Raw genomic sequence first — 24,035 nt, forward strand, 5'->3', positions numbered from 1 at the left:
CTTTTTCTTCATTTTACTTTCACTCAATAAAATGAATTTTTCAAATCAAAAAATTATTCCACGTTTCGAAACGACAGTGTGGTGAAATTTTGTTGGGAAAGTGTTAAAGAACACCTGAAACACCACGAAACGCGACGCGTCGCGTAACAGGTGCCTTTCCCGGAATTTCCGGCGCGTGTTTTATCAACGAGCCACCGCTGGCTTCGTCGACGGGTGTCACGAACGTGCCGCAAGAATCGGGGGCCACACGTGTGTCGCAACGGAGCACGAAACGCGCGGGAAACACGTCCGGCCGGCCGTTGGATAATTTTTAATTAAATTATGTCCTGTAGTTTAATGAAACAGACATTTGAAAGATTAAAGTATGCTAAATAACGCGTTGACTTTACTTATAAAACAGTTGTAAATAAATAAATTTCAATATTTCTGAAGTTGGAATGCGGCATTTACCGAAGGGTGAATACTGACGTTGCTGATTACAAAATAAATTAAGTCTGTTTAATTAAACAATTTTATTGAAGCGATTCAGACAGCCTTGAAAATTGATCTTAAAAACAGTTTAATTGAAGGAATTTGTTCCCGTCGGCCGTAAAACGTTGTCTTTCACCGCGTTACCACCCGAAAACGTCTATCTTCCTCCCCTTCACCTACAGAAGCAACATCTCCCCTATTATCCTAACGAGCGTGTCAAAACAGCCCCGCGAAAGAGCTCGCTCGGATCGCGGTGGGAGCGGGAAACGTTAGCGGAGGAAAGAGGAGGAAGAAGACTTTAAACCGCCCACTTTGGCCCACCCGTCGCCCGGAGGCGTTTCCTTTGTCCTGTCTTCTACGCACGATTCCCAACGACAATTCCCTCGTTTCCCAACGTCGGCTACGGCTACGGGGGACAGATTCAAAACGTGCCCGCCATCGTTCCCGGTGCAGACGAAAGTCGACGATAGCTCGAAGAGAGGACGTGTACCGTAGGGGGTGGGTAACTTCGACGATCCAACTTGTCGTTGGCAAAGCTGCAACTTCAACGATCCAAGTTTCTACGTGACACGGCAAGGAAAGACAGGCGCACGAGTTTGCGGAGAGGTTAGGGACGGAGTTTTCGGCTGGCTGCTTCTCAGTTTTACGCTACCTACGAATTTCACCCCGTCTGTGCTTAAATGCTCAAGGGCGATAACATGCACGGGAATGATCGGAGGAAAAATTAAAGTAACGTCGTCAAAATTTCAATGCTGTGACACTGAATGTCGTAGAAGTACATTAGATAAAAAGAGAATTTTTAATTATAGCACGAATAACAAAGTTAATGTTAATTCAAATTTTCCCGCGTAAACGTTTCCACGCAAGTGGGAGGGGAGACCACGGACCTCCCACTACTACGTCACTCTCCCCGTGGCCACTCGTGGAGCGCGGTGGAAGCCTGGGAAGGGGCCGGCCTATGGAGGGGGCAGCCTATGGAGAGGGCTGGGCGTCCAGGAAGGGGCCCGCCTATGGTGGGGGCGTCACTACCATGCTCGGTACTGTACACTAGCCGTATAAAAAGCAGTGGTTCTTCTTTAAAATGGATACAAGTGAAAAATCCTCGATCCCTGAAGCGTTAAAACAAGATTTCATTCGCGCCCCCTGCATTATACCACGGTAAATGGAGACAATCTCGTCCGTAGCCGTTACAGAGAGCCGTTCTATTTTCCTTCGTGCCGTGCCGCCGCGAACTGCATAGAAATTTGAATTATTACTCATTACGGTCTCGTGCTTGGCGAATAAAGGCCGACTTCCAGGTCGCTAGGAGGTGACGACCAGGGTGGATGGATAGGCGCGATTATAAGTCCGCGAGATAATGGCGGCGCGGGTACTTTTAATTAAAAAGCTCGTTCGCTGCCGCGAATTACGTTAATATGGGCGTGGAGGGTGTACGTGGTACGGTGGTCGTTTGGAAAATTTGTCTCAACGTGTTTCATCAATGCTGTTCCCGGACAAAACACTTGCTACTGTTTCATAAGATTACTGCTATTATGTGCTGATAATTACTATTAATTAGTGATATTACTACTTAGAATACGATACTGTTAACAACATTACCAATAAAATAGCAATATCCCTAATGATAAAATGATGAATATTAAACATCACTACTGCCAATATCCTCCCTAATGATAATATCACCAGTAGTGATTAAAAAATTATTTTAAAAAGGCAGAAAGCTTGATCTATTTCAGTCTTCTTATACCTTTTTACTCAATTCAACGAACCAATTAAGTCTGCATCAGAAACTCTTTATATTTACAGATAGAAACAGAATGGACAACGGTTTGAGGTACGAGAAACAGGTGTCGCATGCAAATTCACGGTGGCCCCGACGGAGAATGTAACCGGCCATTTTTGTGGAACAAAAGCGGATTACGAGGATTACGCAAAGCTCGCTAATTTTCTCCGCAATGTAACTCGTCTCTTTCTCCTTTCCTTTTGGATGAACTCGTAATAGAAAGCAACATTTTTAACCCCATACCCTCATGAAATTTCGAATGATTGAATGACATTATAAGTTTGCTTAATTCTAGAAATATGAATCATTCACAGATAAATTGGAAGCTGAACTGAAAATAAATTTCAAATGAAATTTATTAAATTTGTTAAATATCATTACTATATAATAAGTCCATGGATGTTTTTGTGAACCTTCTTCGACTCTCGCTATAGGTATCTGAGAATGAAATCGTCAAGTAACTTGAGCAACCTGTTATCAGCGAACTGTAATTCAAGAATCAGATAACGATCGAAGAAATCGCCATACCAGAGCTGCTGACATGAAGAACCGTGCAAAAACTAACACGTTGCAAATATCTAGTTCCTTGTGAAGAAAGATTCAATTTATTATTAAATTAAAAAAAGTAAAAGAACACCAGTCACCCTTTCTGAAAGACCTCCTCTGAAAAAATAATTTTTCTGTATTTAATTTCACGAAATATTAAAGTTAAACAATATAATTCGAATCTTTCAACCTTCGGGCGCTGTCGGCTACCTTCGGGCCAAATGGGCGGAGCTTGAGACCACTGACGTCAGAGGCCATTATCCCTTTCAATCTACCTAACGATTGCTCGATATTTTGTAACGTTCCTTATTATTAATTAAACAAATCTGAACACAAATCAATCTGAAAAGACAGTGATTCGTCTGGCATAATGTTTATTCGTAAACTGACTCGTGAATCGTTAAATTGCACCTCTATCGACGACGACAATTTATCAGTCCACTTTCTCACTTCCTCCAACGGTCATTTTTCCCCGGTTCCAACAGCCTCGACAGGGATTATACGTCGCGTACAATTAATAATGGATCCGAGAACGGGAACGGTGACGGTCATGAATAAATTGAAACTTCATTGGGCGAGCAGGAGCTGCGAACAGGCTGGCCTGCTCATTAGCATGCAAATTTTCTAAAGCCGACCTGTCCCCTTCGAGTAAACTCCTTCTTCTTCTTCTTCATCATGACTTGCTCTTCATTTTTCACTGACTCTATTCCTGGTCCCCCTACTCGATTAAGCTTTTAACGCCTTAAACACCTAACTCCTATTGGTAATATCGCTGTCAGGAAAGCATATATTGAATTAAATTTTGAAATCTGAAGAAATGAAGAGCAAACTGGCAAGTAAATTTGGAACTTTCTGGTATTTCCTTTATAGAATTATTCATTGAGACGCAGGGACCGTGAAAAATCAGAAAACGTCATCATTGAAGAGAGCAACGAACCTTCGTCGAGATTTTCCGCTCTCTGATTCCCTTTTCCTTCCTTTCCATATCTGATTTCACGCGGGGCTTCCTGTGAAGGTACAAAGAACCTTCTGTGCCAAAAGGGCTTCGACGAGCCACGTCCAGATTTTTACCAAGCGTTATCGATTTCAAACATGCTCCCCTGTGAAATTTTATACAGTTACCATACTTCTGGCAATGTAATGCGGTAACATGCCCATGACTTTCAGACGTCGGACCTTCGGGGACTCTGGTCGGTAAGATTTTATAGTAGAACGCTAATTAGTACTATTATCATTAATAATATTATTATTAGCACCGTTGCTATTGGTAGTATTACTGTTAACGCTATTACTATTGGTACCATTATCATTAGCACTATCACCATTAATAATCTACTGTTATCACTATTAGGAACGTTACCACTTGCATTGCAATTATTAAAATTACTATTATACTGCTTTATAAAAGGATGCTTTAAAAAATATTTTGCATCGATTTTACTTTGAAGAAACTTTCTTAGACAGAGGAGACACATTTGGCCGCAAGAGGATAAAGTAGAATGCCTGTTCATCTGCTGGTGGTAAGGAAGTGCTCGAAGAAAGAAGAAGGAAGAATCTTATACCGACTTGAAGTATTTTTTCCTAAGAAAAAGTAGAAGAAATCTTCCCGTTCCTTTTCAAAAGGCAACGCAAAATCTTCTGCACCTTTCAATTTTTCTTTACAACTATTATTGTACCTTCTTCCATGGATTTTATTGAGTTTCCTAATAGGAAAGAATTTTCATTTAGATTTTATTTAATTTTTTTGTTAAATCATTTTTCAACCGGGAAATTTCGTAGTATCAATTAGTGCTATTGAAATATTATTCCCATTGGTACCCAGATATTAATAAACAGAAATTTCATATAATACAAAAGTTTGGAAAATACTTTAAACAAATTTGGACTGTAATAAAAACAATTTATGATCACTGATCACTGAAAAAGGCTAGAAAATTCTGGAAAAATTTCCAGGACAATATAACAGCAGAAAATGCAGGTGCAGCTTTGGCCAGGGTGTGAAAGGGGAAAACAAAAGAGGGAGATCTTAGACATGAAAAATCAAGCAAGTAGATCGCCGAGCACAGTTTCATGGGAAAAGGGTTGACGGACGGGGGATTTTAGGTGCACGATGGTAGAAATTTAGCATAAAATTACATAAGAATGGCGGGTGGTTAACGAGACGCGAACCGGCTGGACGGGATGGCGGGATGCGCCGATTGTAATTCAAATCGCGGCTTGGTATGTGGCCGTGTACATTCTCTGACAAAAGTTTCTGGGAATTCTTCTTTTCACTATTCACAACCCTTTTTATCTATCTAAATTAAAACTCATTACCAATTAATAAGAGTTTTGTGACAATTTATATTTTTATCATTCAATAAATAATCACAGTAATTTAGCAAAAAATTTTGTACACTTAAGGGCAAAAGTGCAGTCAACGCAATGCCTAAAGAAATTCTTAATTATTCCCAGTATCTTTAAAATTAATTACACCACATCCATGATCCAAAATTATCAAAATAATTTTCACTCAATGAATCCTCTGGACATTTTCGACATAAGGAACGACCTCCATTAATCGATTCCGCAAGAGAAACTTTCCCTTTCCTCTGCGACCAGCTCCCGGAATAACTCTTCAGCTCGCAGTATCACGGACACAAAGCGTGCCTCCAGCCGTACGAAAGCGACCCGATTCTCCGTGGCTCGCGGACCCTGCCCACGCTCCCATAACGCGATGGGGACTCTGATAGTCCCGGAAGATAATCGACGGATTCGCCAGATTGTCGGGAACAATGGACGTCCACGAGGTGAGCCGGCGAATTTCTTGGCAAGCTCCGGCGAGAACTCCCCTTGACCTTCGTGAGCGTTTCACTCCACGGCGTTAAGGTTCGTTCACACTGAGTTTATAGAGTTCTCCAAACCCTAAATAAAGGCCTTTCGGCACTTGGGAACTAACCTCAAAGTCAATGGGCACTAATCGTCATTTTGAAATTTTTAATACATGAGGGATGAAGGGAAGTTTTTTGGACCAAAGACCCCTATGAAGCGGAAGCCTATGGGGAAATAGGGAACCTGAGACCTAGAGTGTACCTAGAACAACCATGAGCTTAGGTTCTGGAATTACTCTTTCCCGACACCTTGTATAACGTCACGCGTCAGGCCAGACAATGGACGACGTGCACGCGGCCACAACGTCTGCATATGACGTTCTTGCTGCCACTTGTTGGAGCACTGCCATATGTCGTTTCGTGTCCCCGTACAGCTTCGAGCAAAAAGACGATTAACCCTTTGAGCATTCCTGCCGTTCATACGGTCCTACTTGTTCATCTTGGAAATTTGGAAGAGTAATCATTTTTTTAAGGAATTCCTCTATGCAATGTTATGAATCAAAGCCACGGCAAATGTTATAGCGACACTGAACATCAAAGCGTTAAACGTGTAAACGATTCTGAACGGATGAGAATCACGGAGGTGAAGTCCGAACGAAGGTCGAACACATGTAACACCAAGGAGGATGTACATACACTCCTGTCCAGAAGTCCTGGGACACCTTTAAATCTAGACTCCAGTTCATAGTGAATTATTTTGATTATTATGATTGTATATTAAAATGTCCCCAAGTAGCCTATTACAGGACATAAAAATTATTTGAAATGGTAGCAACAAAGTGGAGAGGTGAAATTAATTAAATGGTTATCCTAGTAAGTAAATTTCAATCCAACTGAGAATTCTTTGAGGAAATTGTGCACAGTAAACAATTGGTTGACTTGATATTACAGATGTCTGATAACGTTAATTTAAACACGAAACTAAGCGCCCTATGATTTATGCACGAGAGTGTACATACGAGTTATGTCGAGTAATTCAAGTTGTCAGTTCAGGAGAGCGGCGACGATGCGTATACCAACGAGTAATTTCGTGGCAAGACGTGACCGGACTCGCGAATCCGATCGTTGTAAGCGTGGGTCCAATTGACCCACCGGCTCGAACCGGCTAATTGCCAATTGTCGCAGCGACGTTGCCGGTCATGTTGCGATCACGTCGAGAATTTGCCTGACACCTACAATCCGTCCCGACGAACAACGTCGACGTCGATAAAAATTCATCTAATCCTCTCTAAGATCCTTTTATAAATTAATTTTTGCGTTTTCATCCAGTAAAATTAATTAATAACCTTTGTATAGTCAAAATTAAAATTTTGAAAATTCCTGTTTCCCTATATCGCCATTTTCCCTAGGAAAATCTGATTTGACAGCAAGTGCACTTGACAAAGGCTGTGGATTTGCCGTGAAAAAACAAATCGAAAAGTTCTTTGCCGTTTTCCAATCTGTACCTTCGTTTCCGAGATATACGCGATTGAAAATTGACTCCTCGACTTCCGGGGTGCCCGAGCGAACAGCTGATGAGGGTGCCCAATTTCAATCGCCTGTACCTCGGAAACGAAGCGACGGATTGAAAAACGGTAAAGGACTTTTCGATTTGTTTTAAAACGCACAATTAGCAGCTTTTTTAATATACCATTTTATAAAATTTTTTACGTTCTCAAACATTTTTGCTTGAATATTAATTTTCTCCAATTTACACATTTTATGAATTGCTATTATTAACGCGCGTTTAATTATTAACTTTATGTTGTTCAACGACGCATTTTCTGCCAGCTGCGTCTCTGGAGAACTGCGTGTCTCGCACAATCGTCCAGCTAAATTCGTCGGGAACTAACGCTAACGACCCAACGAACACTCTTCGCCCGAAGTACAAGCAGATTCTTCCAAGAGGTTTCGAACAGTCGAACAATCGACTTTTCGTAGGAAATTATATTTTCGTCGGGTGGTGCGAGCAGGGACAGTGGAAAAATAAATATCCGGCCGTTCTATTCCTGGCCAGAAGTAAATAATTCGCTCTAGGGATACAGACGAGCCTTGCCAGCCGTAAAAACCTATTCTTGGGTGAATCCAGCGAACAACAGCGTTGCACATGCCGCACTGATCTGACCCACGTCGCGACCACATTGACGAATGCATAATTTCTGCATTTGAAAATTGAATTACTGAATCTACCATAAATACGTAGCAGCTGGAGGTGAATGCAGAGGAAAATTTTCGTAAATGCAATAATTCATTTTGGTACTTATAAATATTAAAAATTCCAAAGTCTAGAAGTCTTTATTTTTCGCTGCAGTATTAATATTATCACGATTGGAACAACAGTCATGTCGGAAGGTGCCGTTAGATTTTCTAACAGTTCTAAACCAGCGTAACAAACGAATGACGAAGCATGACCCCAAGTCTAATCAGTCACTTCCTTTCGTTCAGAAGAACTGACCGAAATATTTCATTGGATAATCGTCTGATGAATGACTATTAGATACACAGATATTTCCCTCTTCTTCCAACTATTGGAACACAAATAAATTTGCACAGAAATAAAAAATTACCCTCTTTATAGATTTCCGGGAATTCGCACCAGGCTCCAACATCACGATGCAAAATCGAACAACGACTGACCGCCACTTTGCAGATCGAAATTGTACCAGTTTAGGACAATAGGTGAAGGCTCCAAGGATCCCGCAGGTTTGCAGGACTAACACACCCGTACACACGCGTTTAGATACAAGGTTAATGGACCGTCTGGTTGCCGTTTCTGTATTCCACAAAAGACGTTTGCACACTGCGCGTTGTATCATGCGGTTTTGTATCGGGGCTTTTGCGGGCGGATTCCTTGCCATAGGCGCGGCCCAACCGCGTTTCAAGCGAATTAATTGTGCCCGCTCGGTCCCGCCGGCATTAACTTGATTAAATCCTAAAACGGTCTGCAGCGATGAAATTAAATGGACGGGTTAACCCTTCGACTGGGAACGACACCTATAGGCCGCTTGACGAAACTCTAGTCGGGTATGAATACCAGGGGTGTCAGGGTATTCGAGATATAGGGTTCGGGTTCAATCGGCTCCGTTCGGATTGGATCGGTTCGGATCGCAGCGACTCGGTTCGGATTGAATCGGCTCGATTCGGATCGCAGCGACTCGGTTCGGGTTCAATCGGCTCGGTTCGGTTCGAATCGCAGCGACTCGGTTCGGATCGCAGCGACTCGATTCGGTTCGGCTCGCAGCGACTCGGTTCGGATTGAATCGGCTCGGTTCGGTTCGGATCGCAGCGACTCGATTCGGTTCGGCTCGCAGCGATTCGGTTCGGATTGAATCGGCTCGGTTCGGATTGAATCGGCTCGGTTCGGATTGAATCGGCTCGGTTCGGTTCGGATCGCAGCGACTCGATTCGGTTCGGCTCGCAGCGACTCGGTTCGGATTGAATCGGCTCGGTTCGGATCGCAGCGACTCGGTTCGAGTCGAGTCGGTTCTACCTGCCACCACCCTTAAATAAATACTGTCCAACTTTATGAAGTACACCTTTGTATCATCTATGACTACTGAACCAGATAGGTAAAAAGTAATTTGTAACACTGCCACGAACACCCTGTATGTCTAGGAAATGAATAATTCAAAATTCTAGGAATAAATCGAACCTCTTGTCAGTCGGAAACTGGTATCCCTGAAGAAAAGGAACTTTTTTCAAACCACGATACACAGGGAACAAAGAGCAACTTTCTCCCTGTTCAGCCACGTCGGTTTCGTTCGTAGCGGCAACCGCAGACACGTTGTCGGACCGTTGGTCAGTCGGACCTCTGAATTATTAAAGCCGGAGTCAACGCAGCTGCATGTAAATTCGTGTACCTGCCTGTGCACCCTTCGACCACCTATCTATCTCTCCCTCTCCACCTTTCTCCCCGTTGCACGTCCACTTTTCCCTGCAGCTTTCGTGCTCACCCTCCGGCCCTTTCAGCTCGCGTTGCACGAATGCTTTCGCTACTTGGCCCACTCGACGCTTCTGTTTGTTACTTCGCCAGACCCGTTCCCCTTTTCGTACACGGATTATTGTTTGCCTCGCTCGTACGCGCAATTATGTCGAAAACCATGGGCCGGGGTTGAAAAGGGCGGTTCTGCCACGGTATCGAGTTGTACTATTTTTCTCTGTTTTTCTTCGTAATTAGACGGAGACTTTTTTCCCGTTTTCAGTTTCCATCTTGTAAGCCATAATTGAGGAACTGTTTTTCTTAAACAATTATTCTCTCCTAGTATCTTTTTGATTTTTTCATTTTCTATCCCAAGAAGACGAATGATTTTCAATGTATGAAAAATGGCAGAACCTTCGAAAATGGCTGACAAATGACTAGAGCGTCGATCGATCTTTCGATTTCCGTAGAGAAGGTCCAACAGGGATTTCATTCCTGAGCTGACCCTTTCTACGCGGCGAACGCAATCACACGAAGAATCGATCTATTTACCGAAGCGCCGTGGACCGGATATGACTGCTTGATGACCGGACACGCGAAAATGGTCTCACCTGCGTCCCCAAACAGTGTGTCACTCGGTTAGCGTGCGTACCAGCTAGCCGACCACTGCAAACACCGTCACACATACGTTGCTTCCAATTTACGAGCGTGACAACACGTTTATTTTCGAGCGGAACGATTGCTTGCGAACCGAATGGGACTTTCGCGTGGAAAGGTGCTACTACTGTTGATGAAATTCGAACAAACTAGGCTTTCCTAGGGAAAATCGCGTTATAGGGGAAGCAGAAGTTCTGTAAATCTTAATTAAAAATGATTTAAAAAGATGGTGGAGGACTTTCCCTAGGTCTTGGATTCTTCTTAGGCCCTAGGGAATTTGGGGAAATTTTTCTCTAGCTAAGCCTCCACTCTCGGCACTGTACAAAGGCTATATAACTATAATTCTTTCTGATAACGTTTGTAATTTTCTTTGCATTACATAAGTGAATTATTACTTTGCGATAACGTATAATTGTTTTCTTTTGTTTCGTGATAATATTTTATAGCTGTGTGACAAATTATTTACTAATTAGCTAATTAAACTTCTGATTTTAAAGTCTCTCTGAACAAAGCTTAAAAAGAATCAGAATACTGATCGAAACTATCCTAAAATAAAAAGCAGAGAGGACTTTTCTCCAAATTACCCACAAGCTATTAATGAAGCAATTAAAATTAAACCACCAATCAAGCCTTAAATGTACCTTCTGATATATTTTCTTTTTTTGAAAAAATGAAGATAAACGAAAGTAATGAATGAAACGAGACTGATTAAAGTGCAAGTACCGTTGAATCGACAGAGCAAGAGGGTTAATTGAAAGTTATAATATCGTTGAAACTTAGAGTCCAATCAACCACGTAACTCGCTCTCAACGATAGTGAGAAGTTGAACGAACTATTCTTGCTAGCTGAACAGAGAACCGGAGTAATTTAGAGACTGATACTTCGAAATTCGTTCGATCTCAACAACCAATTTAACTCGTTGAATAGGGTATCCAACGGAACGCTTATATTTGTCAGCGTGGTAGAAACAGAGATGATTAATGCAGCTAGTCAAAACTGGTAATGAATCTTTCAACGTTCGATCGACGTGCGTTAAATAAATTATAAACGTACGAGCAACTAAACGAACTTTTCGTTCTCCACCGGAAATTCAATGATAATTACCTCCATTCATTCCACAGAGAATCATAAACAATGCCGAACAGTGAACTTACAATTAGATATAATGCTGTGAATCTCATTAATAAGAAAAGAAATTATTTTGCACCGTGATGTTTATCTATTCTTTTTTCTTTTTATTAATTATTCAATTATGAAAATTTTCAAGCATCGACCACTGCATTCAGAGATATACAAATGTAGACTTTAACGCACGACAGAAGAGATCTTCCTCTAGCGGAAACGCTTCGTAATCCGCTAGATTTGAACCGCAGAATGTCGGACAAGGCCGCTGAAGAGAGCCACGTGGGAAGGAAAATCGAGAACCATGCAAACGACACTGAACTTTTCCAGGAAAACTGAACAATGACCAATGGCAATGAAACGGTTCCTTATTAAAATTCATGATCAAGGTTAAAGTTCAGGAACTCGATGGGAAATTTTTCCAAAATGATATTCATTTATGGAGAAACAGCTGTTTTTGTGGAAGAAAGTACAGTATTGAGCATGGTGGACTTTCCTAGGGAAATGGCGATGTTCCTAGTCCCCCCTCCCAGTGACTTCTTAGCTTCCCCTTCCCCACGTTCACGGTCCCCACCGTGGATTCTCCCTTCCTAGGCACCCATTGGTCCCCGGAGGCGGTCCCGAGGAAAGCGTGGGAGGCTCCCCACCACTTGCACGCAGAAGTTTACGCGGGAAAATTTGAATTAATATTTAGAACAATGATACTTTGATAGACTTTTTTCACACTTTCTTGAGCAAGTTTTCTTTTGAGAAAGCTATCCGGATCCTTAACCAGATGGTAATCGACAAATTCTCGATTCATTTTAATGGGAAAGTTGAAATATTATTTTTCATGTTTAAGCCAAAGAATTTTGAAAACAATAATGGGTAATATAAAATTATTATGAATGAAGTTTATAATTATTTGGTAAAATAAAGAGAAATAGAAATGAACATTTATTTCACACTTTCTGAGAAATTTTAATTGAATTCTTCCTAAAATAACAAGCAATTCTTGATGATAAGTTAAACGTCAACACAGACTATACATTCTTCCATTGGGCAGATGTAAGTATTTTCAGCGGAACGAATGTTTTTCCGTGTTTCCGACGGCTATTTTTTAACGCCACGTAATTCTATTTTAACAGCGTCATCGATGTATCATTTATTTTTACATCTCGAGGGAATTACGTGAAAATGATCGGTATTAAACCTCGACATTTTATCGTGTCGCGGGTATTTCTCGTAATTCTCTTTAATCTTTTATTGCACAATATTTCATAAATATATGTAAAAATAGCATATCTTGTCCTTGTTCAAATATTTTCAATAAAATACTCGATATAACCGTCTACCGTACCTCGTTCCGCAATATTTAAAATTCTACACTCTTTTATATTTCATAAACATATTTCCTTATCATTGAAATTATATGTTAAGCTAATTTGAAAAATGCCATCAATTCAAGCTAATCTAAAGTAACCACTTTACAGAAAACCAGAACATTAGTATTCCAAATAATCTTCAAAATTGCTGTAGAATATTTTACTATAAATTACATTTAATTTATAATCAAGCTTTTAAAATATTCATCCTAAACTGCAATATTTCCATCGCGGCCCTTCTACATTAACCTCCCAAATGAGCTATTATTCATTTTTATGTATACAATAAAAAGTTAATAAAGAAAAAGTTCAATTTATCTGGTACACCACGTATGCTAATATCATCTATTTCACTCGGAGTTAAAATATAAAAATTCCTCTATTTTGTATGAAAAATATCCATGAAAACTTTATGTAGAGATTTTTAACAATCTTTAAGCGTTAAATCGATACAGCATAAATGTCGTTTTATGGTACTTTTATGTCACGAAATTCTGTTAGTCTATTGATACTGAACTGTAAGTATCGAATACGGTGGCAGAAACAGCAGATACAACGAAACAACAGACTTCGACGAAGTTCAAGCGACAACTTCGATCGTCCTGGCGATTTCAGTTGAAACGCGAAGCAACGACCATTCTCTGCTCTCGTTCGAACAAAACGTTTTGTCCACGTTATGTAAACGGACGCTTATCACGAGCTGATAGTACTGTAATTAACGGACGGTATTGTGTTTCTCTGGCGACAGCACGACGTGGACTAGTTTTTGCTAAATGTATCACGACCGATGCTCGTAACAGGACTGTTTTTAACATTATAAATGCACCTCGCGTGATTTTTACCATTAATATTTCCCATTACTACGACAAGATTATCTTAAGCTTCGATAAATAACAGAATCTGAAACTCGGACGTTCTTGTATGATTTCATGACATAAAAGTATTACAAAATGGCACTCAGTTGAAGTTAAAAATTTAAAAAATATGGCTGCATACACGATTCATGAATATTCCTAAAATGGTAAAGGATGATCAATTTTGGATCATATAACGTCTGGCACAGTTTGATGGCCAAAAAGGTACCAAAAATGGCACTTATGGAATATTTTCATAATTCACAAGAGCAAATAGTATTTTCGCCATATCCTGGCGTAGGCTGATCGATCTTCCCGATGTGCAATGGCCATTAGAAATCAGGGATTATACGTGGATCATTGGGGAACGAGGTCGCATTACGCAAGGAGCCCTCGGCACACTTGACCCACCAACATACTTTCACTTCTTCCATTCGCAGACTCGTCATCTGTTTCCCTGCCACGAGTGATCGACAAAACTAGTGAACCAGGATCACGAATCCTAACTAGGCTCTATACTCGAGATGAGGTTGAGTTTGGCAGGGTCAAAGATAGAGTTGTGACTTTATACCTGAAGTACCCTATCCAGTGAAAGGTGAAAATTCTTGAAACGAAACGATCAAGATTTCCTTTGAAAATGGAAAATTAAATGGAACACCCGGTAAGATCATTCTATTCAACCACGAGTTAGGATGAAAAGAAATGGAATGGGTAAATAAAATGCGCAATCAGAAAAGAATTTTCCAAGGACGATCGTTCAGCTGTTCTTTCGCCACGTTCAAGGTTAATCCATAGGGTTTCGAGACTACCGTTCAGCCAGCCAGCTAGGAGGGAACAATGAAGAATTACAGGCTGGCGGGCAATCGGGTCATTGCTCGTAGCCCCTGGGCCTGAACCGGGTCCTGAACAAAGGACGAGTCTCGTTTCGCCCTTTCCCTTTCTGTTCAACCTCGTGAAAGCAGAACTTGTCGCGGATGAGAGGCGACTCGAAGCTGAAAGAACCGACTGGAACGAAACAGAGGGCGCGTACTGCGCCGACAGCAACGAAAGGGTTCACCATAACAATGTAGAGAGAGATAGAAATGTAGAAGTGTCAAGTAAAAAATCATGAAGAGAAAATTGGAGTGTAACGTACTTCTCTTGTTCTGTATCTATCCAAGCATACTGAAGAATCCAAAATGTTCCAAGATTCATTAATTTTCAACGAAGTCACTCTTCTTACTACACAGTTTCTAACTTTACTTTCCGCTTTTGGATCATCGTTGGTGCCTTGTTCTTTGTTGCACGGTCCGCCTACGGCTCCGGGCGGCGACGTGCGGGCACAATTGAAAAGACAGAAGCGAAGAGAAGTAGAAAGGACCAGACAAGACTTAATAATTCAAATGTTTACCGTTGCTTTCAAAGATAAGCTGATAAAAGCATGCACTCACCCCGAGCTAATATAAGAGGACTTAAGATACGTGCGTGTGTGTTGACACGCATCGGTGTCCGCACACACTTCCGTTCCTGGAACGCAGTATCCCGCGACGTGTAACGTTCGATTTGTGTACAGCTGTGTCAAGACGTTGATGGGTATACAAGGTGTTCGTAAAACGTTCTTAAAATTCGTCACCAAAACGTTACACGAGACGTGGGGATTACTAGGGACATGGGGATACCCGAGAAGTGGGGTCAGTTCGGAAAAATTCGGACGGGGTCGGGTGGGCTCGGGGGACTTCCCGAATCGTATTAATCCACCTGAGGCCGGCCGAATTTTTCCGAATTTTTCCGAGCCCGATGCATTATGGACCGACGCAGCAGGTGCGTCCAACGCTAGTTACACTGCGCAATAACCGACGCACCTGGTGCGTCATATCCGAATTAACGAATGCAAAGACTGACGCACCGGGTGCGTCCTGCAGTATTTGAACTCTACATTTTGCAATTTTTTCCACACTTTACTTTTTCCAAATCTAAAAACCATAACGATTAGCATGAAAATCGAGATAATAGAACTGTACCACCCGAATACGAGGAAGGGTTTCAAATACTTAAAGCAGAAAAAAAGCTCCTCAGTGGAAAGTCTGAAAGCTCTTGTTTCTTCGATTCTAATGCTTCTTTTTACCGTATTTCCCAAGTCCATTGTGCTTGACTGCACCGTGGAAACGTAACACGAAGTCCATTTCCAGGAAACGCTTGCGTTCTCGGAACAGCACTCAAAACGCATGATCGTTCAATGGAAAGCACAACCCATTGGGTTTCATCAACGAGCTGAATTATTCAATCTGCCGATAATCCGGATGCGTCCGTTCGAATGTAACGGAGATACTGTTTCAAAGATCGCGGCCAGCTCGTTTTTCGGAACAATTTCCTCGCTGTACCGAATAATCCTGTTTTAAGGACAAAAGCCCTGCCAGCGATGGGTCGTTGTTCGGTAATAACATCCGGCTGGTTCAGAGATGGAATAGGATCATAGAGTACGCGATAGAGATACAATGATTACAGTATACTCGCGATCAAATCAGGCTTCCCTGGGGAAAATGACGATACAGAGGAAACTGGAATTCTCAGAATCCTAATTCTGACGATATTAATATTAAAAGGGAAGGGGGAATGGTGGGAACTCGGACGTCACCATTTTCTCTAGGGAAAATATATACAGTAAAACCTAGATAAATGCAACCAACATTGGGACCCAGTGGTTGTATTTATCCAAGCGAGGTGTCGAATCTCGGATTACACGCGACGACCAGCCAAGCGTGAACGTAGAAAGAGACAGACAGTGGTGGAAAGAGAGAGGTCCGATGATCAAAGGAAAGAGCCGAAACGTATCGGTGTGACTAATACTAATTCAACTATAAAACTTTTTTATTTTTGACTTTTTTTTATTGAAACTTTTACTAACGCATCGGTGAAATTTTTCTGATTACAATGGTACCAAACACGATATAGTTTCAATTATAATTACTTGCTAAAATTGATGTTAAAGGTTGGCAAAAAGCAACAGAGATCGACATCAAAACCAGTCGCGGTGTTGGCTCTGGTTTCAAAGGTTTCATTTATCCAAGCACGGTGGCGATTCTGGGCATTTAATGTTGCATTTATCCAAGCAAGGTGTCGATTCTGGGCATTTAATGTTGCATTTATCCAAGCGAGGTGTCGATTCTGGGTATTTAATGTTGCATTTATCCAAGCGAGGTGTCGATTCTGCGTCTGTACACATGTTTTCTATTCAGCCGACATGCCGACTCTGTGTCCGTACACATGTTTTGTATTCAGCCGACATGCCGACTCTGTGTCCGTACACATGTTTTGTATTCAGCCGACATGCCGATTCTGTGTCCGTACACATGTTTTCTATTCAGCCGATATCATTTATGTTCAGTTGTGGTGTCAATTCTATGTTGTTTATTCGATTACTATTGTTTATAAATATAATTCAAACTATATCGTGTTTGGTGTCATTTTAATCAGAAAAATCTCACAAATGCGTTAGTAGAAGTTTAATTAAGAAAAAGTTAAAAATAAAAAAATTTTATGGTTCAATTAGTATTAGTCACATCGATATTACGGTCGGATCATATTACACGGTTTCCTCGCCGAGCGGCTCGGTTCGGCTTAGGGGGATCCCCCCAAGTGGAGGGGATAGCGATGTTGCACTTATCCAAGCATTCTTTCGTTGCATTTATCCAGGTTTTACTGTATATAATTAATCTTTTTCCATTTTCTCCTTAATCTTTTCCTCAGTGTTTGAAATTCGAAAAAAGGGCACAAGTATTCGATAAGAACTGTTACTTGAGACAAAGTGCCTAACGATCAGCTTCTAACGATAGAATGCAAATTGATAAATCAATAAATTGCTACTGATTCTGGGTCAAGGATGTAGAGAACTTTCTTCCAGCTGAACCAAGATAGCAAGATTCGCTAACTAAAGAAAGATTCTATTTAAAAATTAGTTGGCTGGATAAATTATGAAAACGAGTAGAGCGTGCCGGGGCACATGAACAAACAAAATGTTAACGAGAAGCAGGTGTTTTCTTTTCACTTTTGACGGTGAAACGTCGATAACCGTATCAAGAGTAGGAAAAAGAACAGCTGCATGATCTTTACTACACCTTTCACCTACTTCTTCAGTAACTTGAAACCGATGCGAAGCAACTGTACCGATAGGAATCACCAAATAAACTCATTTTGAGAAAAATCAAAATTTCAAGCTACCTTAGCCTGAATTTACGCATCAATGGGTCAATTTCGTCCGTTTGAAACACAGCCTGGAATGCAGGTGCATAGGTGCAATAACGAAAATGAGTCGCGATAATGATCATTCTCTTTGGAGGAAGTTCGCAGGAGGCAGAGAACGGAAGCCGGTCATATCGAGCCACATCATTTTCAGTATCGATCAGCCGCGGCACAACGAGGCCGATTTAATTAATTAACTCTCAGCGACGTGAATTACGAGCCGGCTCTATTGGACGTTCGATCGACGGGAAAAATAGAGCCCTCGAACGTGAACCGGCTTCTAAGCCTCGAATTTTTAGGGAAACTCACCAGATCTTCCGTCTCGTTCACCGACGACAACCTTCTCGCCTTCAATGACAATTACTATCTACTTCGTTACTTAGTTCGTTAATTTTAAGTTAGCACAATTATAGGGGTGCCCTGGTAGTCGTAATTTGGGGCTCGAACTCAACTAGAGATCCTAAACTCAATTTGGGAGCGAAGTTAGGGATTTCTTTATTTTCGGGATCTGCCCGACCTAACCTCGGCATTGCCTGACCTAACCTCGGCATTACCCAACCTAACCTCGGCATTACCCAACCTAACCTCGGCATTACCCAACCTAACCTGGGCATTACCCAACCTAACCTGGGCATTGCCCGACCTAACTTAGGCATTGCCCAACCTAACCTGGGCATTACCCAATTTGACCTGAGACTCGAATTTTCGGATAGCCCTAAAAAATGACTAATAATACATAACAGCTCATTAATCTTCCAACCTAATAAATTTCTACTTCGCGTCTCAGTTTACTTGAAATTTTTGCACGATATCTGAAACAAAGCGACCTCGCACGGAATGCTACTTACAATTTACTTATTCATGGAGGAAAAGACAAGGGGTTAAAAGTCGCTTTCCAAGGTGAAACGGTGTGCAACCTTTTCTGCAAAAAGGTCTTCTCGGTCGGTGAAACGATCCGCGGAGAACAATTCCCGTGGAATACGAACGCTATGATCGATGATAAGTGGTGCAACGGGGAGCATAATAATGGGCGGCATTCCTTGTTTAGCGGTTCGCTTCGGTCGCGAAATAACGACGATAGGCCACGCAACTTAAATCATAACGGAGAACGGTTAAATTACGAAATATTACGCGGACGATATTTCGACTCTGAATGGAGAACGAAATTCCCTATGGGCGATAAGGGACAAAAATTTCAAATCGCCTTAAAATACACGAATTTTAATATTCATTGAGAAAGAAAAAGAAAATTCTTTTCAACAACTACGTAGTTATAATTCACCACCCACATGGAGAAAAAGAAATCTTTTTCAATTTTTTCCTGTAACCTGACAACCGTGTCGCTGGATCTGGATTCCATCCAGCTTACGTTCAGATTAATTATATAAGACGAAGAAAACAATAATGAAATGAATGGCTTTTGTCCTCGTGTGAATCGGCCTTCAGACCTTCTATTTTTGCTGCCACCGATTCTATCGATGTTACGGCTGCGTTAAATGATATAATAAAAAATGAAATGGAATTTGTGGGCAAAGTCATTCAAAATTAGACCTCCGCTGATTTATTAAATTTAAGAAGGTGAAATAGAACGCCGGTTACGCCGAGTCAATAATTTATTTCTCCTACCAACCGGAGGCAAAATAAATAATAGTACACCGTAATAAACGTCGTCGTTACTTCTTTTGATGATAAGAACACCGATAACAACCAATCCTGACGTATATCTAACGACGCGAATTTTGTTCAATTACCAGGATGATGTAGCAAGTCTCGTTCCATTCAACCTTTCCATTTGATTTGCCGGTAATAAAGTGACGCACGGTTAAAGATTATTTATGCAAACATAAATTTTTAAACAACTTAACGTTTCACAAGAGAGAATTATCGTGTATGCGTATCGTTATTCGTTACATGGAACGTTGATTAGCGGTTCGAATCTCTCCTCATTGTTTGGGCTTCATTGTGAAGGGGGTGAAATCAGAGAAACGGTATAAGGTATCCAAATTCCATAGAATTCTAGAGAATAACTTCCTTGCAAAATTTAGTCGAGATCGGTTGCAGGATTTATATGATTATTGAGAGGATAATTCATTAAAATTATTACAAAAGGTTGAGGGGTTGAAGGGATTTAATTTGGAAAAAGAACTGCTCGATAATTTCGATGGCACCTGCCTATTGCCTATAACAGGCCCACCTCCAAAAGGCCACCAGTTTGATATTGTTAATATGATGAACTATTTTTGTTTACAAGAATCAATCTATAAATCCATGGCCAAGTTGCGTACCCACGCAATGGCAAATCGATTTTCTCCGACAAAAGGATTAATTCAGTTTGCAAATACCGAGCTGCAGAATGTTTTTGCTTTGAAGAGAAACCGAACAGAATGCAATGTGGCAGAAAACAAAGGATTGGAACAATAGAATGTTGGGCCATTGAAACATTTAACACGGAATCATTAAAAATCAAAATAAAATTCGATTACACAAAAAACAGGAAAATATTCTATTGTTTGTAATATGAAAAGTAATAATAGTGGAAAACAAAGTTAGTTCAGTTTATACATTGAATTTTATTAAATAACAATTTTCTGCTGTTGCGGAAAACATTTTGAAGTGCAAAATTAAAAATTAAAATAAACATTCATATTTTTATATAAAAATTTTCAAATATTGAAATCCTGAAAGCTAAATAATACAAATGAAAATATTTTGGAAGTTAAATTTAAATTAGGTGTGATCAATAGCACACTATCCAAGGATTAATAAACAATTTTTTTAAAAATGGAATTTTCTTGAATAAAAGATATTTGCCCACGAAATTCGCGGAACCACGAAGAGAAATCTTGGAAAAGAAAAAGAAAGACTGGACTGATGTGTTGTGGAAGTTGGGAGACCTTGAACGAAGAAGCAACTAGTGTCGCACGTGGTTTCTTTGGCCATGCCGAAGGGGCATGACGTTCAACGGAAAGTTTTTCTTCGTCACTAAATTTGCATGACAAACGGTAAGCACCGTGCGACAACCATACGAACAATGGGGCATATTTTTCGTGGAACCAAACAGCGTTGCATTCTTAAAATAAATTTCACTGACATGTTCATTTCGATCAAATTTAAATATTCGCAGCTGTCTCCTCCACTCTTTTCAAAATTTGTATATATATTTTCAAAAATTAACAAAACTTTACTTTGGGGCACACGAAATTATTAATTTTTTTTTTATTTTAAAACGTCATTAATTTTTTGTATTCCAAAGTAAAGTTGATAAAATTAATTTTGTAACAGCCTGTAGATCGTTTCCATTGGATTATGTTGTTGGTTCGATGGAAATTGATAGTTACCTGACCGGGCAGAACGATTCCATAGGTAACAATCGATACGAGAGCAACCTAAATAACGAGAGGGGGCGCGAGACAAAATAGTAAACGCGACCGGTGTACACGTAATAAATATTTGATCCCGGTGCTCCGATCATCGGTTAAATTCAATTTATCAACGGGCCAGCACGAAAATGCTGTTTTTACTGCGAGCACGCATTTCAATGGTGCAATGTGATTAAATGGAACAAAGAGGAACCGGGGGGGGGGGAAAATAAATTAATCCGGGGGGGGGCGAGGGAGGAGGTTTGGAACGAGAGTGTTATTATCGAAAGCCGCGACCACAGAATAAACCGACGGTTTATTTAATTATTCCTCTCTGTGTGTTTTTCTTCTATCGCTTTAAATAATTTGTCTCCTTTTTTTTAATAATAATTTTTTGTGAGGTAGAAATTACAGGTGACAAATGTATCAATGGTACGCGTACCATTATTCATTTATTACATTTAAAAATATCTGCAGATATGAATTATAAAAATGGTCCACTTAAAATTCTTAAAAATACTGGGGTGGTTATTGATGACCTCCTATTATTATGCCTCAAATATAATTAATTATTAATAATAATTTATCACCACAAAAGATTTCAAGCCCATTTTTCTAAAAAATTTACCTAAATTGGGGAAAATATTAATTCTGCTGTTAATTGCCTACACATCCGCAATCTAATCGTAAGAATTCGCTCCAAGTCCCCAACTGAACGAGAATATTCAACCAGTTTCGATGCTACGTCTGCGTTCCTGGACTGAAATTCCCCAGAACACTGGAGAAACCGGTTTCACATGCCTGCTACCACGATGGGGTCTACACCATGGTAAGAAGGGACGTCCACTAACAAAAAGCGTCCATGGGCATCGAAACAGGTGGCCCCAGCGTCACCAGGGAAAATAACTTTCAATTTCATTCGGTCATTTGGCTGAACCGGAGTGACTGTTTATTCCTAACGTAACTCGACTCGTTCAGATATGGAACAGTTTTGATAAGAACAACGATGGACATTTTTATCGTCTTCAGCACGATATTAAACATGCTAATAATTTTAGTAAAAATAAAATGCAAAATAATTACTTAAAAAGTTAAGTATCAGAGTCAGGAATAGGTAACAGTGTCTTCAAAGTGTAAATATAAACTGTACCTAACGTAGAGATGGCAGAAAAGAAAGTTTTTCTATTGTTTTTGAAGGTTTCTAACGTCACTGTACTCAAGCCCCGCCCACTGAGGCCGAGTGCGGCCGAACGCGCCCGAGGGTAGCCGACTGACTCGCGAACCGAAGGGTGGGAGTCCCCCGGGCCCAAACGGCTCCAATTTAAGTTTACAGTGTCTAACGAACCTTTTACTATGTACACTTTTGTGAAATTATTTTTTACCGGTTCCATTCACGAGGCTCGAAACGAGCTTCGTGAAACGCAACGCAACACAGAAGGCACAGTTTCTAATCGCTGAAGAGGCTGTTACGTACAAAGAGTTTCTTTGCCTGACAACCGCTCTAACGCAATACGCGAAGCGAACGTGTTTAACTTGCAGGAAGGTACGCTCTGATTGCCAGTTTAAAGCCAGTTTCTATTGACAATGGCGTCGTTATTGCGGGCCAGATCGACATCGACCATCTTCGCGCGAGGTAAATTGCGCTCTCAACAAACGCCTCTTCAATTTTCGATCAACAACGGACCCGCAAAGACCACCTTGGTCAAATTTGTTACAAACTAACCTGAATAGTTTAAAGGGAACAAAGGATTTCTGAAGAAATTTGAAAGGAAATTCTAGTAATTTAATTTAAAGGAAAACAACGATAATAAGAAATTAAATTAATAAATGAAATTCATATCAGCCAGCGGATGTTTCACGCAATTTTGGAATTACCATCGATGTTAGAAATTCATTTCGAATGCTATTGAAATAAATAGAATATTCGAAATATTACACGCGAGGATCGAACGGGGATATTGAAAATTAATTTGATACATTCATGAAAGGGATGTACATCATTAGTAACTTAATTGAATCTCCGAATGCGATTAAATCAAATTCGTTACATAAAAAAATAAACAAATTAATTCTATCGCGAAAATTGAATAACGATTATACACAATATTTCTCTAATCTTGTTTTATTTAAAAATATCTTTTAGCTAGATGTAAATGAATTAAAATTTCTTCGACACTTTGAACTCAATTTTTTCTCAAACGTGAAATGTAACAAGTTTCAACGAGTGATTTATAGAAGAGTTTACTTTGACTTCGCCCGGAAATCGTTTCGATTATTCATAACATTACCCAAAATTTCGTCGGTAGGGAACCAGTGTTCCTGCAGCTCCTAATTTTAGCCGGAATTTATTTCCTTCCGAGGTGCTCTAAAGCAAGTTCGACATCATTTTTTCATCGTGCTTGCTTGAGGAGCAAAGGTGATCGATAGGGTGATTTAATATTACGGCCCTGGTAAAACGAATAATTCTTATTCTCCTTCGTGTAATAACAAAAACTCTCGGTTGATAATCATTGCAATACCTAATTTTTATCAAATACCCCCACTTTCAATCGACGCCATTTAATGTTGCCTAAAGAAATTTATGAACAAGTGATTGTTAGACAAATGGGAGAGTTTAATGACACGGTAACTGTATAAGTAGCATTCCATTGCAGCAAAGATAGTATGCTTTACCGCTCACTAATCCTCCTTCGGTCCTTCTTTCAGGTCCGCGCCTACCGCAAAACTATTCGAACAGAAGGCAAGGTCTGATCGATACTTTTCCACCCACGTGGGTGCTTCTACGAGGGTATTGGACCCATTGGTTAGCGTGGTCGCGTACACGCGAGGAGTTCGGGGAACCAACAGACACAGAAGTCGTCGTTTCCACGATAAAGCCTTGTGTAACTGTACG

At 40.5% G+C, this 24,035-nt stretch overlaps 1 protein-coding gene across 8 annotated transcripts in view; it reads right to left on the minus strand.

The window, feature by feature from the left end:
• LOC114871553 (polypyrimidine tract-binding protein 2) overlaps window positions 1–24,035 on the minus strand; it is a 248,816-nt gene that overhangs the window by 169,927 nt on the left and 54,854 nt on the right. The window lies entirely within an intron of this gene.

This window comes from Osmia bicornis, chromosome 16 (genome assembly GCF_907164935.1).
Source record: "Osmia bicornis bicornis chromosome 16, iOsmBic2.1, whole genome shotgun sequence".
Taxonomy (NCBI): domain Eukaryota; kingdom Metazoa; phylum Arthropoda; class Insecta; order Hymenoptera; family Megachilidae; genus Osmia; species Osmia bicornis.